Here is a 17,990-nt window from a genome sequence, read left to right as displayed (position 1 = left end):
TCACGATCGTATGTAATCAGATTTCATCGTCTCCCCGTAATCCTTAATGAGGGTTTAGTACAGCATTTCAAGAAGGGTTTACTTCTATTTTCGCTGTTGACCGCAGGCGGTCTTTACAGTATACTGGCATAATTCCTTCCGCGAGTTTGTCGCCTTTCATCTTGAAGTCGCTCCATTTTCGTCTGATGAAAGGCGACATACTCGCGGATGAAATTATGATTGAATATCAAGTCCTCCAACCTTACGGATACGACGTTAGTCTGAGGGCACCTCAAGGGGTTCGAGATTCGAACTTAGGTAATAAGCGAAGTTTAGATAATAGTAATTAAATTTCAATACTTATTATTCCCAAAATAATTTTGGTAGGACCGTAATTTAAATTTGAAAAAGTTTTGTTTGTTCAAGCAAAAAGTGTAAATATTTAGAATAGAAGTTTATTTATGTGAAATATTTTGGAAAGTATCTAGGTATTATTAAACCTACTTTCCAAAATGATCCACCTATCTATCTGGTCTATCTAAATAAATTTAGACGCATGTAACAGATAGACAAGTAAGTAATTTGCCTACAATTCAATATATCTCTACGTAATATAAGAAGGTACCTACTTACATATGTAAACTTATAATCATACATACCTGTCAAATTCTACAATCTGATGTTATTTTGAAATAAAAAAAATGTTTGAAAGTGTTCCAGCTCAGCGGGCCTGTCGACCTGTGCTACGGGAAGATAGATCATTGTGCCATTGTAAGTTTGATTTGTGTGTAGGGCTGCCATTTGTGAGACGTGATTCACACTAGTAGACAAGGCATCGCTATTTCACTGTCAAATATCGCTATTTATCGGCCGCATTCCTTGACCTATGGCCTGAGATGCATCAAACGATGGCAGCTGATTTCGTTCGACGTAAAGTTAATATTTCTTGTATATTGTTATAACAAGAACGAATCGAGTTTAAAGTTCACAAGCCATAACATACGCTATAAAGTCATCCTTCAAAAAAAATGTTGCAGAAAAATTATGTACATTGTACATTCTTTCCATATAAATTAGTCGTAAAATCGTTAAAGTTTCACGTAAAAACTGCTGGAGATATTAGGAAAGAAATTTTCATAGGTTGTAATAGGTTGTAATAAGGGTGTACTTACTTCTAACGGTGAAAAAAATTTGAACGGCTCTTGATTTTGAAAGATACCACTAAAAAAATATTAGTTATAGTATCCATATATGTGTATATATGACCTCCCTCGCATACACAATGAACACTTATGTTTTGTTCTGATCAGTGAATATTCGGATTCTTTATAAGGACGACAATGTATGTATACTTACAATTGTCTGGGCTGGACAGCTTTCATACATTCCGATCCCCTGACACGCCCCATTGTATTTAAAGGAGTCAAAATACAAGCAATCAATATAGTAAAATATACAATTTATATGAAGGTTATATGTTAAACATACTTATAGACTACAGCAAATCGCCATATTTTTTAATCTTATCCTTTTTGAAGCGTCTACATATACACCGTTTTAAAGAGGTACAATTGACTCATTGTAGTTTTATTACTTAAAAATTTTACAACATATGGCCGGTACATTGAAATCAGAGAAATATTTCACATAAAATGTCATAATTATTATGATGTCAAACTTTAGACCAATATATTGGATGCATAGCTGCAGCGACGCAGGCGCACGTAGCGATAACGCGGCGGGTCATCGCGCAGGAAGTGGCGGCGCTTCAAACGGAACATTCTGCTGAGTGCCGACCTACTCGAACACTCAGATAACATGTATTGGGTAATCGTTACATCGACCACCGCCTGTTGCCGACACAATCGTAACGCGACGGTCAAAAGTTGCGCAACACGTTACCAACCGCGGATTCTGTCCTGAAATGGATGTTTAACTGCCAGGCATAAGTACACAGAACAGAAGTTAATGATCTATTTTATTACTCTGTGCCAGGGACTGTGTAAATGTTACAGATTCAGGTGACAAATATATTCTTCTCCGCATAAAGATGCCTGACGTCAAGCGATCACGTAAACAGTGTCCTCTCAACGAAACCATAAATCGATTCATTCATATACGACGTTTCGCATCATCAATCAATTGTCTATAAATAAAAGATGGAGTCGCAGCACGGAGAAGCGGCTTCCACTTCGGATTCTGACGTCAGTTACAATGGTAGGGGACTTTTTATTCAATTTCTCGTCACAAAAATATTTATAATATTATATTCTTAATCACTATACGTTGTACCTGTTTAAAAGCCGGATCCTTACGCTACCTACCTATCTAAAAATATGTCGCCGCTGAGGAAATCAAGTCATTGAATATAAATGTGATTGTAGTAGAATCTCTGGTGAATGGTTGTTCATTTATACCAAAATTTAAGAAATTGTAATAACAGTTAATTTGCTATAATTGAGCCATTACGTATGCATATGCCTAAAATACACATAGATATATACGATCCTACATTAAATGACATTTTTAATAAACAAATACGCCCTTTAGCCTTTAAATAACTGTCTAAAGACACGAAAATTTCTTTAAAAACAAACCATGACATCATCCCTCACACGACGCGCAAATCACTGCACTGCTGCTTTTGTGATAATAGGTTTTTTTGTGTCAAATCGACTCTAGTATGTGGGCAGCGAGTTTATCTGGCGGCAAGAGTTGAGCTTGATATCTCGTACAAATTGGCGACGCTGCAAACTGCGGTCAAGAGGTCATCCGTCGACTCGGTGCCGATAAAAAATAGCCCCCTTTGCCGGCGCTAGAATACTTACGCTCGTCACACAGTTATAACTGATTAACTTATAGTTGTAATGACATACCATTATGTTAATCATTTCGTTGCATTTGACGTTTAGCTCAGTTGTCCAGTTTTACTGACACATGCTACGATTTAATTGAACAGAACTCGGCAATTACTAGAGCTGTTAAAGTAACGTTAAGTAGATGGAGTAGTGTGTACTAGTTACTAAATCAATTGGTACTTGTTACTACAGTATCGTTGAGTACGTAACTAGTTACTTTTGATACAATTGATATCGCACTACTTGAGACTCGGAACTAGACTCAAAGTCAATCGCCTTAATGCTCATATACCATTTTTGGGGCACATATTATACCTGACATTTTCTAATGCACAGTTTTCTTACCCTACCTCGTACTTTACACTACTTTACACTAACTTAAAGGAGGCAGCTTATATTTCCAAGTAACGTAACGGTAGTCACCAGAGTCAGTATCTAACTAATACTAACTACAGTAGCTAAGCAACTACAATCATTGAGTCTGAGTTAATCAGGTACCTACTTCGTTACAACTGCCGTACTAATAACTCAATACGGTTTGCAACAGCTCTGAGTACAGTTGTTACTCAGAGCATAACATAAATTACCTACGTACATCAGGCAACTCTATCTCGTGTGTTGTGTTGTCACGCTCTATTCACTCTCGTTCTTCATCCATTGATATTATCAATGAATTTGATATACCTACAGGTCTGTGGTAAGGTCCAAACGTCCAAACGATGTTGCTAATAGATATTACTAAATAAATATATATATATACTGCTTTATCTCGAATTCCCACTGTTAATAATAATTGTATAAAACTCATATAAAAGGTCAGTCACTGTTTCGTAGTGGTAATTAGAAAAACTATTAATAATTTAGTATTATATTTATATTATAATATAATTATACTGAAAGTGTAAGCAGGATTACTACCTATCATTATCTATATACGTACTCGTATATAAAAATGACTCCATATTTCCTTTGGTCACAACGTTTTAATTGATTTTCTATATATAATACATACTTTGTAGGTGTGTATTTAGTAAGGAATAATTAATATTTTAGCCCTGGTAAGTGGATTTTTTAGAAAAACTGAACTAATTATCTTCCCGCGTTAACAGTGCACGTATTCATACAAAGTCGACTAGTTTATCAATAATATACTCGTATATACACGTGGTTTAGCCCACGCTTTACTTCCAATGGTGGCGGCAAGTTTGATTCCTCGCCATTGTACCCCAAACATTGGTATTCATTAGTATGATTGTCTGTATCGGTCTGGTTCTTGTCTGGTTTTTGTATATTGTGTTTGTATTTAGAAAAACACAAGCTCTGCTTACCTTGGGACTAGACGGCTATGTGAATTGTCCAAGGGTATTATTATTAATATACATGGGCATCTGTAAAGATATGGACACCTCTTAATTAGCAGCACGTTTTTATTACAAAGACATGGACCCACTGTTTCTTTATTACACCCTCATTCTGCAAACAAGGTTCACTTTGTTCAGGGGACGGATGCGGGAGCGCTGTTCGTATTATCACGTGTCCGGCTGGACGCCGCGCGCCGGACGGCGACCGGACGCGCGTCCGGTGCGCGGTCACATCCTATTACGATGGAATTTACACTGTATTGTACTCTAAATTACACACGATGGTGACACAATAACGTGTATGCAAGTGTACAGGTGCACCGAAATAAACATTACATACATAGATCATATAATATAAATATCCAATGACAATCTATCTAGTGCCAAGTAGTGCTTGTATTCTTTTTAATGATGATAATGGAATGGTGTACCTGCCTGCGCTAACGGTCTACGGCGAGTCACCAGTGGAGGATGATAAGATGAACATTAGGTCAAGTCTGTTAGCTCATTATGGCAAATTCATTAGGAATTTATCAATGGTTTCAAGGGGGAATCGCGTGGAGGTCAACCTGACATGGTACATACATTGATAACAATTTTAGAATAAAATAAAAACATAAATATGTATACATAATACGTATATAAACTTCTGTAAACATTTACGCATGCCGTGGCAACCAGTAATTAAGTCAACACTATATACCTGAACTTTTTGCAAGTTATAATAATTGTAACCTCATAGTGTATGTCTTGTTGGTCGCTCAAATAAATAAATAAAGAATAGAGTTATTAGTCTACATTACTAATAATACCCTAACGGGATTCCGGGTGGAATATTATCTTAATAATATTATAAACGAGAAAATTTGTGAGTATGGATGTTTGTTACTCTTTCACGCAAAAACTACTGAACGGATTTTTATGAAACTTTACAGTAATATAGCTTATGCATCAGAATAATATATTGTCTATATTTTTTATTTAAATTTATATATTGAAATTTAACGCGAGTGGAACCGCGGGCACAATCAGTGTTTTATATTTTTACTAGATATTCACTGGGCCTTCGTCTGCTTTTTTTTAACATCAGTCCTTGTGATAACGCAAATTTCATTGCGATCCGTTCAGCTGTTTAGTATTAAAAAGGTATACACACATAGACAGATAGACACACACACATTAGCATTTCTAATATTAGTATGGATTAAGTGTCTCATTACTGACTTTATTTATCAGCTACACATTATCGTATACGTAGCGCGGATGTCGCAACACAAGCTCTTCCTGTAAACACGACACTACTCTACCACGCCATGTACATTGACATGTGTAATACAATCGCTTCATTCACGAATTACACAACCTTACATACCTACAATAGTATATACTGAGGCACCAATGAATAATACGAGATGATAGGATGAATAAGTCGCGTCAGCTAGCCCATCGTAGCGAATTCACCAGGAAATAATAACTATGGTTTCTATGGGGTACCGTCGAGGTTGATCAGATGTGGTACTGCTACCAATGGAGTCATTGCTAGTATGTAATGGGGACTCCATTACTTAAACCAGACCAATCGTGATGACAGCATTTGAGATAAAAAAAAATAGTCTATTGTGATTCATAATACACTGTATTGGGGGGGGAAGAGGATTATTAGTAACTAGCTGTTCCCGCGACTTTGTCCGAATTCACCATTATTAACTTTATTTTTCTAAAATAAAAGTTGCCTAAGTTACTCCTTAGTACATCAGCTACCTGCCAAAAAAAGTCCAACTATTTCAGATATTAGCCGGAACATACAGACCGACAGTATATACAGACTATTACAGACTGAGATAGACAGAGATACTATAAAAAAATATTTTGGTATATGTACCGTATATATATTTATATACATGTAGTAAAAAACGGTTATATCAATATTACAAACAGACACTCCAATTTTATTTATATGTATAGATGTGACTAACAATCAACAACGGGGTACTTTCTTCCAAAAATATATAACAATTTAGATGTTATACAACAAAATACAAATTTCAGCAGACCAGTACTGAACTCAAAATTAAAGATAGCACTGTTAGGTAATGTTAAATAATAAATTGTAAATTAATTTTATTGTTAAATATCTGTATACATGGGTATATATGTATCTAGATGTGTAAGTATTAAGAAATTTGAGCTATATTTTGCTAACAAACTGTTCTGCAGTTTAGCGAGTCATTGAATAATAATAAATGTGCTTATGTGTATTAAGTAAATAAATAAAAAAGTATAAACCGTTAGCGCAGGCGGGTATACCGTACCATGATTATACATTAAAAAAATCACTGTATCTTTATATGGAAATACTCCGTTCAGATACAACTTCACATTAATAATATTCATTCATATTATATTTGTTTGGAAACTACCTATTTTAGGTATATGAATTTCCTACAGTAGTATGTTATAATTTGGAATGTTATAATTTACGTTGCGTGTTTGTTATCGTTAAGGAGGATGGAGTCATTCATTCATAGCCCAATCCATGTGCTACCCCCCACCAGCACCCCTGACGCAGCGGAGTTAGCTATACTTATATATAGCAAGTTTACCACCCCTCGGCTGACTACCTAAAAAACAGCCATCCTAACGGATATTATAAATGGTAGAGGCAGTTTGTTTGTCACTGTTTCACGCCTAAACGGCTTAATCGATTATAATGAATTAGGTATAGAGATAGAAGATATAGAGAAAACGATAAAAGTTTCAGTTAATGGTAATAGTTAATTACCCCCAGTTATGAGAAAAGGTAATTTTTGTACGATTTTTTATACCGTCATTCGATTTGCCTCACATCATGTAAAATTGTATTGTTCTTTACTAATTACTATCTATACTAATATTATAAATGCAAAAGTGTGTCTGTTTGTTACCTTTTCACTACTAAACGGCTGAAAGGGTTTTAATGGTGTTTAGCGTGCTCATATGGTAACTTTCAACTAAAAGAAAAAGAGACAAAATAATTTACATCAACATCAACGCAAGCGAAGTCGCGGGTACAAGTTAGTACAATTTAGAATACCTGTGTGTACACTCCTACACGTTTGCTATTATTACATTTGTAATTACAAATGTAATAATAGTGAAAGTGACGTAATAAACCCGACTCCTAAAAGTTCATAAGTTCAACAATGTGTAGCCACCATTCTCTATATTACATTACACTATTGAGTAGCCCCGACATTACATCTCATGATATCTTGGAGTTTTTGTGCTTGCAAGGTCCAATTAATTAAAAATATTTTTTATAATTGTATTTAATTATGGACCCTGTTATATATCCTGACATGATATTCTTGATTTAATTAATTTAATCTAATTGGTCATGTAAACTTTCGACTGCTGTGTTCTAGCTGAATGCAATAGGTAAATAAAGAATTAAACACCATCGTTAATGTATGGTTTTAAATATAGTTTATATTATAAGATATAATTCTAATTAATAAATGATCATAGCAACGTTACATGACATCCCTGGTTTCAGGCGTCCATGGGCTACGATAACCATTTACGATCAGATAACCCGTATACTTGATAGCGATTATCTTAGTATAAAAAATCGTTATTATCATTGCGTGGGGTTACCAACCAAGGGATTCGTTAAGTAATCATTAGACGACTCTAACAGAAACAGAAGGTAAATGTGAATTTTGCGATTCGGCTAGAAGGGCGAGTATAAGATACAAAATTCTTGTATCTTCGCGGATTTTCCGGGTATTTGGCAACCCTAAGTATAACCGCAATTGAATCGACTTGTCAGTGCCACCCGCTACACGCAACCAGATAGAACCATAAAGTACTTAGCAAAGAATAGAAAGATACCAGATGCGGTAAAAGTGCGTCTGTTTAATAACTTTTCACGACTAAACTGCTGTAAAGATCCTAATAAAACTTGATAGTGGATTGTATCACGACGAGGTAAGTTCAAAACGATCTCTGTGGTCTAGTAGTTTAGCACACCGCCTTACTTCCGATGGTCGCGGATTTGATTTCTTGCAGAGTACAAACTTTTGAATTCATGAGTAAGATTATTTGTATCGGTTTCAATGATTTCTATGTATATTATTTATGTATTTAAAAAATATACATCTATGTATCTCTAACAGTTATATGTAATATTATATTGTCTGTGCCAGTATCCATAACACAAGCTTTAATTAGCTTCAAAGTCGTAAAATTTATACAAAGTCTACCTGGCTGTAAAAATAAAGTATTGTCTAACTTTAGGATATTTAGGTTTATTTATAAAAATGGATACATTCTAGATAATGTGTCAGTTCTGTGATGTAGTTAATCTCGTAGTCGTGGTACGATCCTACGCTACTACTACGTCGCAGGCAGCCGGAGAGATCAAGCGGAGGATGAGGGAGGACGGGAGCGTCGCGCCGGCCGCGTGGGTGATTCGTACGTAGGCGTTTTGCGTAGGCGATTCGGCAGCTATACCTATGTTTTTAAATTTGGGCAATTATTGTGCGTGTGACGATAAGCCATGACGTCACCAACTACTTTTACGACTTATAAGTAATGAAATAATTTGTTAAATTCGTTTCATTTGTTATGTACATAAAACAAAAATAAACCTAGGCTACTTTTTATTTCTGAATGGGGAAACTTACGTAGGTGTTTTAGGTGTTAAGTCATGCAAGTATGAGGTTCGACCAATATACAACAAAGATATTTTTAACAAAGGCTAGCTGTGCCCGCGGCTTCACCCGTTTATAATATTATTATTTACAAACTTTTGCGTTTATAATATTATTAAGATTTGTACAATAAACTTCGCCAAATGTAATTAAGAAATAAAAAAATTATCCATCTGTACTTCTGGTCTAACCATGACTTGTCGGGCTATACAAAATGTCGAAGAAAAATAAATATATTCCACAAACTGGTACCCACGTATCTACGCAAATCATCTTAATATCTAATAGCTTATTTGAAAGTCGATAATATGTGAATACGCTGGCATCCTACGACATTTTCCATATTAAATAGAACCGATCGTGTAAAATTCAAGCTTGGACAGTATTCGAATTTCGGAGCGAGTCGACGGTGCTCGAGTATGTACTACTCAGTGTTGACAGATAACCCAACTTTCCCCCCAAACTATGTCTAAAATCCCCCAAAATTTAGCTTATAAAGAAAAATTCTTACCCAAACTTTTGAAAAGACTATATGAGCAGTTTACCTAACCATCTTACTATGTACGCGAAAGTTTGTGAGTATGGATGGATGGATGTTTGTTACTCTTTCATGCAAATACTACTGAACAGATTTTAAAACTTTACAGTAATATAGCTTACGTGAGAGAAACCACGGACACAGATAGTTTCCCAATGTATTAATGTTGTTTTCCTTTTTTTTTCGTACCTAATTCAATTTGTTCGCAGGCCGGTTGCTCCATTTACTCTAAAAACGAATTCCACAACTACAACATTGTATGAATATATTATATGAAACATTTAAATTGTATTTAATTATGTATTTGCAATGAAAATTAATTATTATTTCGTGATCAATGAAAGAACTAACAGACTGTGTTTAAGATTTATTCAGATTTCAGTCTTGATTAGGTGTCAAAAAGATAGTACAAACTTTTTAAGCCACAACATAAGATATGTTAAGATATTTGTTTTTGGATATCAAACTCTAAACAGCTCCCCCCCCCCCCCACACACAAATTCCGTAAAATTCCTAAGTTGCCAAAAAATTGCCTAAATTTAGGGAGACAATGCCCAATATGGCAGCACTGATACTAGTACGGTGGCGGTCGGATCTAATCGGGTGAGTTCGGCTGCGCGTACGACGCTCTCAGCCCTGCAGGAAACAGGAAGTGGACTAACCGCGGGCTTCCGCTCCCATTCGCGCCGCTCGCTGCTGCCGGACGCGCACTGTTTCATTCACAACTTTTGTATTTTGTGCAGTTCAAGTAATATTACCTCGTTGTAACTTGTAATGCCTCTCCACTAGCTATTGGTAAGCTACATCGCTAATTACTACCGCATGGAAATATACATACCCAGCGATATTACAAAGTGAAAGGATTCAGCCAGTACTTATTTTGCAATATTTTTTTATAGGGAAAGGTAAGAGATTGCTTGTAATCTAAACTATCGATGGCTACCGGTCTTATCAATAGGAATATATAATGTCATGTTAACTTCCGCGCGGGTCCCCTTGTAAACCATCAAGAATTTGTGATGACTTCGTCACGATGAACTAACTGACTTGACCTGCAATTCTCATCATAACACTGTAACTAAAAAGTTAGTAAGTAGTTCAACGACATATTTTATTGGATAAATTTATATTTTATTCATTATGAAATCTTATTACTACAGGTATAGGCCTAATGCTGTAGTGTATCTGGTATTACAATACCTTTTTGGGTGTCGTAAGTTTCGTAACTATTATGGAAAGTACATATCTGTAAGAAAGTTGTTTATAGTATTTATAAATTATATGTAAATATGGAAATGACTATATCACATATAATTACGTTATAATTATTTTAAAAAGCAATCAAAAATACAATAAGTATTAATAAGCTAGAGTGCTCGTAAAATTTTATTTATAATGACAAATTGTGAATGACGTCACGGAACCCGGTGGGTGGGGGAGTGATTAACATGGATTAACAACATAAGGGAGGAGAGGAGTAGAGGGGTTAGTGGAGACATCAGAGCTCAATGAAAGTCGGGATATTCGGTTACGTCACATCCAAACAATTACCATTTGATATCGCTAGAAATCACATTGACCTCTTAGTACTGGAGCCGAAGATTGATAATCGAATGTAAATATATTTGACAACGGCAAATCATGAAGTAAGTATTCGTACATTTGTAACTTGTGGAAATTTGATGAATCGTGACTTTTACGAATTCAAAAAAAGTATTTTAATGTTAGGTACAATTAACCAATTGAATATTTTTAAATATTATTTTTTGCAAAAGGAATAAGGCCATCCACTTATTTCTAAGTTTTAGACATTTTTTCATTGAATTTTAATTTTTATACTAGCTGTTCCCGCGACTTCGTCCGCGTGGAATTTAACCTTATTTTTCTAAAATAAAAGTAGCATAAGGTACTTCCTTATTACATCAGTTACCTGTCAATAAAATCCCGTCAAAATCGGTCCAGCCATTTCAGAGATTAGCCGGAACAAACAGACAGACAGACAAAAATTGAAAAAAATTCATATGCATGTAGTAAAAACGGTTATTTCAATATGACAAACATATAAATAAAATTAGAGTGTCTAATTTTATTTATATGTATAGATGTATAGATGTTGCACGTAATTATAGCAATTATTGCCCATTCTTTTTCATTTTGTTTTTCGTATTCATTTAGTATTGGTTGGAATAAGTTATATTGAAATAAGATTTAAATACTTCTATTTATCTACTTATACAATCTTTAATAAATAAATTTTCTACTTTAGTTTAAATGCTTAGATACCTATTTAATAATATTTAAAAAGATAATTTCTAACTACCGGATTATATAAAATAATAATACAGGTAATTTAATGTTTCAAACGTTCTAACATCTCAACAAGACTGAAATTAAAAAATATTTTTAACTAAAATATTGATTGGTAAGTATTTTATGTAAAAGATATAATATTATCTTATGTGAGGTAAAAATAAGGAAATCATTCAACAACAATCGACATCATCATTTATAAATTAACGAAAGCTACTTTTTGTGTGAAATGTGAAATTTCTATTCGAATTTCAGACAGGTCACATGATTAAGAAATTTAAATGTACACTAACATAATAAACTTGAAATTTACGCACGAACAAAATAATGTAATTGCCACAGGCGAAAATAGAACTCAAGTATTTGTTGGCCTACTGCGAAACTGCTATAAGTCACGAATACTGTCAGAACTTGCTTGATCGTATACATTCGCTTAGTTTGCAATTGCCATTGATGACATTGAAACACCAATGAATGAACCCCAAGTCCATTCTTGTTTTACTTCCGCTAGCTGTCCTTATCGCACTTACGAATTTAGATAATATGTAGCTCTTTCTAATACAAGAGCGAGTAACGTATCCACGGTAGTGCCGCGATTGTGAAAGCAACTGACGGCGGCTAAAGTGCAGTGGTTTAGAACAAATTATAATTATACAGACTTAGATCTACCTAAGTCTGTATAATTAAGTGTAATTATCGTTAGAACTAGTACTACTCCTTCATTTTGTAGACAATATTCAACTGAAAACTCCTCAAAATGAAAATGATTATAAATTAATATAATATTTTTTCAAAAATACTACGCCACCTACCTGTGTAAGGCAATTCTTGATTATACAGCCGGCGGTTGTTTTCTGATGTTGTGTTATATATCTCCTATCTACAACTCTATTTCAGCACCGGATTACTAACATCATACACAGGCACATTCCGGAAATGACGGGCCCCTTTCTTCCCCTTTGAAACGTCAACAGTCGATGCGTAAGCGCAGTTGCGACTTGCAACTATGAGTTCATTCACAGACCGTGGGAGAATTACCAACGGAACTCCCCATAACGTCTAATTCATGAATGAAAATAAAACTAACAAATTACATAGACACGCGGTGTTATATTAAAAATAATCCCAACTAACGTTATTCTATTTGGGCGGGTAACCTCAAACGTGAATGAAATAGAGGGGTGATATTTTTATATGGCATTAGCGACGTTCTTGTGCTATTTTTAATTGTTAGACGAGTCAATGATTAATTAGTAATATTATGTATTTATTAATAATTTAGGTACGTATATTTATACATACAGGCCACGTGTGATGATGTAAAGATACCTACTTATGATAACGCTAATATAGAAATGTGTTTAGTGAATTATTACTGAATTGGCTTATAGATATTACAAACTGCATGTAATGAACTTTTTCTTAAATAAAATTTACGGCGAAACAATTTCAGAGAGGTTGATGAAAAATGTGTTGCAGGTTGTATAGTACTTTACTGTATAATAGATTGCTGTAATAGCTTTTGTAATATCACAGAGAATATTACAGTAATATCAAGGGAAGTAGTTCAGTAATGTAGCGCAGTTTTCATATTAAAATGAGATACTAGTAACTAACTACGTTGTCTATAGCTTTATATCTCTGTGCAATAAGCTACTTCTAGTGCAGCTTCATTATAAACAAGGGAGAATTATTAAAATGTTCATACAGCTTATGGCAAACATTATCTAAAAAATAATTCTTTGTTTCTTAAAAATGTTAGATATGGTTTACTAAGATATATACTATTGTTTGGATTTATTTTATAAGTCTTAGTTACATAAGAGACGGTGCAAAAAGTTGTAGATACGAAAGGTGGCAATATTGATACTGAGCTTGATTGATGACTGATGTGACAGATAGTTTTATTACACTATAAACAAAACTAGACATATCCGACATTACAGTAGGCATTGCAAGCTATATAAATAAATAAAAAAGAAGTGTTTGTAATGTCAAATTAACTAATTAACAGTTTTTCACTCTTTAGTGCATATGCAAGTATATACAGTACTCATAATATCAATAAATACACCTATTTACATATGGAAGATCATTTTTCATTAAAAATATAATATATTATGAACAGAGTTCTTTATTCAATTGCGTGATAAAATAATTAAATAACAACACATGAACCTAAACTCTTAATATTAAAATTAACTTTCAGAACAATAAAGTAGAGTACATTTTTCCATGCCAAGTAATGGTTTTAGTATTAAAGTATTCATTGTTTGTGAGGTGGTTGATATGATAGGTTTACCAATAGTTATGTAAGTTCAGTTAAAGGTAAGAAACCAATGCTTGCACTGCTGCACTAGCGTATTCATTCAAAAAGAAAATACAACAATACTTTTTTTGCAGAATTTTACTCTCAAATTATCGTTTGTATAAAGAAATAATAAATAAATAACCCTGGACAATTAACACAGAGTCATCTAGTCACGGTAATCAGAACTTGTGTTATAGATACTAGACAACTGATATAAATACTTTTTTTTAAAGACATACATAATATACATAGAAAGCACCTCGACCGATACAAACAATACTCATAAATACAAATGTTTGCACCATGCTTGGAACCGAACCAGCGACTATCTGAAGTAAAGCGGTGTGCTTAACCGATAGACCACCGAGGCCGTCGTATCGTCAGTCAATTTGCATTCAAATATAAAATACAATAAATCAGACTAAATCAGGTATGTATACTACGTAAAGCCACGAATACAACAAGCAACTGCCGGAATTCAATCAATTTAAAAAATACTACATATAGCTACCCAAGAGTTGTTTTTATAGGGCAATCCAACTTTTCCATACGACACACGTTCTTAAACATATGTTTAAAATGAAAAGATGAATGGGAGCGCAGTGCGTCCGCAATTGATAAAATTCAGCCGGGAATGAATGGAGGCCGGCATCTGGCGCGCCAGGTGTGTTGCCATCTTGCAACGGCCCGGCCTGAGAACGAAACCGAAACAAAGGGCGAAACATTGGATGAAAACTTAGAACAACTTCATACTATATATTTTGACACGGGATCTTTAAAGTTTTGCTTAGTGCGTACAAAATATTGCAATATTTCGAAAGCTATTTAATAAAGAGTTGTTGATTTGTGGTGACATTTTTTTTGTTATTTAATATATAACTTTGTACAAGAAGGGAATAGAATATATGCAATTCCATGTCAATTTGCAGCGTAACTGTAAAAAATGAGTAGAAATTAATTTTCTACCTGGAAACCCATTCTGTCCAAATGGAGTACAGGTGCAATTTTTTCATTCACATGTAATCAACTTCACGGAATACGCTATTCAATCAAATGGAACCATTAAGATAGGACCGCTGTGTAAAAACTTCGTGTCGTTATTCATCTTTTAAATCTATCATTATTGTGAGATTTTATTTATTATGCCCTAATATTTAGTGAAATATCCATATAATGTCATTTTAACTAGGTATATTAAAATTCTTATTGCTTAACATATGCTGCAAATAAATCTATGGGCCGTTTAATAGTAAGTTATATTCTATTATTGAGTAAGTTGGACTGCCTATAAGGACCTCTTTTGAAAGTGAATTAACTTGTGTGTTTAGTTTCAAAGATATTTTTACTTTTTAAGTTTTTATTAATTTTCATAGATTTTTTTAATTTCTGATTAATTAGCACAGTTATATTATTAAGAATGAAATGGAATAAGAAAACTGTGTACTATACCTATCTTAAATATAGGTTGATAGTTTTGTTAATGAAATTATATTAAAGGGATGTTCAGCCATATAAGATAAATATCCCTTTCATTTGGACTACTACACTTCACTGAATGAAGTACTTTATTTTTATAAGAAACAAATTTAAATTAATTAGTCGCCGTCATTTCTGTGGAGCAGTCTCGTAGGTGGGTGCGCACGTTCCCACGCTGCGCCCGCGCCGCCGGAAACCGTCCCCCCCTGTCGCCCCCTCCACCCGTGGCGGCCCTGCACAGCTAAGCCCCGCATCGATCCAGTGCTCACGAACACCGCACCTCCCTACAAACACTAAAAACTGCCCGATTTACTACTACAGCTGCAAAACGAACAGAAAGACACGTATGGCAAATATCCATTCATCGAACGCCCGCTGCTGCCTTTGTTATTGTAACTCAATTGCACTTCCTTCCGTTTCTTAGGCCCCGTTTCCGTTCGGCTTATGTTTGTTCACAAGAAAAACAGTTTGACAATACGCCCCTTTCAATCTTTAAGCACAAAAGGTCCGGAAGGAAATATATCGGCAATATTTGATTACAAAGCAGTTTAGTTTTAAAGATACTTCCGGTGGATACTATAATTTTACAACTTTACCTGATAACACCAAAGTTACTTCTCTGACTTGAAATCTATTCAAAAATAAACAATGCTTTTATTATTACTAGTGTCTTGATAGTTTTATTACTTGCAAACTGCTTCGGAGTGAATTCTATGAAATTTTGTTTTCCCAGGGATGGTTGGTTCCAGCAAAGGGAGCCCTAAGACTTGCATGTGTAAATAATAAAGGGCTGGAGGCCGTCGGGTCGACCTTAAAGGTTGCGCCGCGGACGACGAACCTCGTAACTCGTTATATAATGTGAAACGCAAACTAACACGTTGTTTACGAGCGTCGCTGCTGAAACTGTGGCTCGAATAATAATTTTTAATATTTCGTACAATAATGTTGTAAAGAGTATTATTTAAATTATTTATTAAAAGAGATACCATTTATTGCAATAATTCTTTATCATATACAGAGCTAAATTAGCAGCGAGTAGCGAGGCTGTTTTATTGTACATTGAAGTTTTCTGTAATAATTGCACCCGTGCTAAGTTAGTAGTAATTGTAACCTAATGACTCTAATATATCACTTGCTTATGAACTTTGTGAATGAATGAAGACGTAAACAAGTACACGTATTATCGTAGATATTATAATAATTCGTTTTCATAGAATTGTGATGTAAATATATATATAGATACAGTACCTACATACACGTCATATGAAACATCGTGAGACCGTATTTATTTACTGGGCGGATGTCCGCTGTCCGCTGCCACTTCTTTACAAGTTACCTGTCAAAATGTAATGTGTAGGAAAGAAACTATATATACATAGCTATATTAAAGAATCTATGAAATACTTTCTTCATTATGTAAGTAGTAAGAATGGTTAAGGAGAAATTCCTAGGTTTTGAGTTTACGAGTGTCTCCATAATCAGATTAAGAATACAAACGTTAGAAGAGTAATTGATTAATGGGAATCCATACCTACTAATATTATAAATACGAAAGTGTCTCCATCTGTCTGTTAGTAAACTTTTCATAACTATATGGCTGAAAGTATTTTTTTTTAATGAATGAATGTTGGTACTTTCAATGTTCAACAAAATTTACCTTTCAATTATCTTTACTATTTAAAATTTAATTGACATGAAGATAGAGTGCAACACGACACGAGGGACGTAGGGCATCATATATTTACAAAAATGCAAACGAAGTCGTGATTAACAGCTAATACCTACATTGTTGTCATAGAAAAAAGCAGCTGTTTTAATTTTGGCTGCTAATGCAACATTATCTTGAATATTTTTATTTAAATATATAGCAATAATTTAAAATGAACAATTTAAATTCATATACCTCTGTAATAAATTAAAACTTTTAGAAATCAATCATACAATGTAAGGAAGTAGATTTTCTAAGAAATAGTAATTTACATGAGAAAACAATTATGAAATGAAAAAAAATCACGATGGTATTTAAAGATTGACCATCCCTTGCGCAAGAGCACGACTCGGAGCGCGCGTGCCCGCAAACAAAGAGGCTGCCCCCCCGCGGCCCGCGGGCTATACTCGCGCCCACAAATAATAAGTAAATATACTTTGTTCCCTCACCACTCTTTTATTTTTTACATGCCTCCTATTGTAACAGAAACCTGAAACTCCAACTACAGTGTGTTTTGTGGAGCCAGAACAATTTATTTATGGCACAGCTACGAGTATAACTTAACTTCAAAACTTAAAACATTTGTTAAAATATATCCAAACAAGATCAATCTATTGTTATTTAATTTGTATTAATGTTCAACCATCTTAAAAAAAAAAGTGATTCTTAATTCGACTGTATTATTTTGAGTTCAGAAGGTTTCGCTGTGAATCGATTTTGACGGATCTTTTTTTATGTCGAAACTATTGCTTTTA

This window comes from Achroia grisella, unplaced genomic scaffold, assembly GCF_030625045.1.
Source record: "Achroia grisella isolate CSIRO2021 unplaced genomic scaffold, CSIRO_AGI_Agris_v1 utg900, whole genome shotgun sequence".
In the NCBI taxonomy this organism is placed as follows: domain Eukaryota; kingdom Metazoa; phylum Arthropoda; class Insecta; order Lepidoptera; family Pyralidae; genus Achroia; species Achroia grisella.
Note: the sequence above shows the minus strand (reverse complement) of the source record.